At 68.8% G+C, this 1,142-nt stretch overlaps 1 protein-coding gene across 1 annotated transcript in view; it reads left to right on the top strand.

Annotated features, from left to right (window-relative positions):
- BRD3 (bromodomain containing 3) overlaps window positions 1–1,142 on the top strand; it is a 14,801-nt gene that overhangs the window by 4,724 nt on the left and 8,935 nt on the right. The gene's annotated exons all lie outside the window — the stretch shown is intronic.

Raw genomic sequence — 1,142 nt, forward strand, 5'->3', positions numbered from 1 at the left:
CGCAGGCTCTCCGCCAGGGAGAGGCTGGCAGCTGCCGTCCCGCTCGCTCCCAGCAGCTGTGCAGGCACTGACGTGTCATCTTCTCCGGTTTGACCCTCGCAGCGACCCTCTGGGGCAGGCAGTGTTCCCCCATCTTACAGATGAGGAAGCAGGCGCTCAGAGGGTTAATGGCTCCCCGCAGGTAACACGCTCCTCCGTGGCCCCCTGACCCCCCGGCCTTCACTGCCTGCACTTCTGGACGGCTCCCGGCCCGGCCGCCACTGCCCGCCCGGCTGGTGTTGGAGCATGTCCTGTTTGCCATGGCCAGACCAGCCCCTGGGCCCCCGCGCACGTGCTTGGCATCCCTGGGTGCCCGTCAGGAGTTGGTGGAGAGCAGCCGGGGGTCAGGGGCTCGTCTGGGGCAGCGACCCTGGTGGCTGTAGACAGCAGGCCTGTATGAGGCCATCCGCCCAGCCGCGCATGGCTTGTGGCTCATGGTCCGTGGCCTCTGCCTGAGCTGAGACGCGGGAGCCGGCTGAGTGGTCTCGGGGACACCGCGCCCCAGCTCGGGCACATGGCCGCGAGGCCCCGGGGCTGCTGTTGTGCCCGGAGAGACCTGCGGGCCCCGTTGCCCTGGCATGACACATGCTCTCACCAGACACACCCACTCCGGCTCCGGGTGTTTCAGCATCACGCCCCGCAGTGGGGAGAAGCCCTCACAGCTCCCGCTGCCTTCAGGGTGGAGTCCAGGCCCGCCCCTCAGCCCTGCTGTCCCCGCCCCCACCCGCATGCTTTGCCCTCTCCTGCTCCAGACAGTTGGCCTGGAGGGCGTTGGTTTTGAGGTCCCTGTTGGAACGTTCCCTCTATCTCTGTCGCCCCCGAGCCTGAGTCCTGCTTGGTGAGGATCCCCATGGCAGCCTCTCGGTCACGCCTGACCCGGAGACCCTGGCGCAGCCGGCCCGGGTGCTGGTCGGGAGCGAGTGGACTGCATGCTACCCCTCACGGCTCAGGCGTGCCGAGCTGCTGGGGCCTGGGGCGCAAAGGGAGAGGGCAGCTCAGGGAAGGTTCCGAGTCCAGCCTCACCACTGCCAGCTGTGTGACCTTGGGCTGGCGGCGCGGCCCTCTGAGCCTCCGTCCCATTGCGGGGGCAGCTGGGAGGATGG

This window comes from Myotis davidii, unplaced genomic scaffold (genome assembly GCF_000327345.1).
Source record: "Myotis davidii unplaced genomic scaffold, ASM32734v1 scaffold609, whole genome shotgun sequence".
In the NCBI taxonomy this organism is placed as follows: Eukaryota; Metazoa; Chordata; class Mammalia; order Chiroptera; family Vespertilionidae; genus Myotis; species Myotis davidii.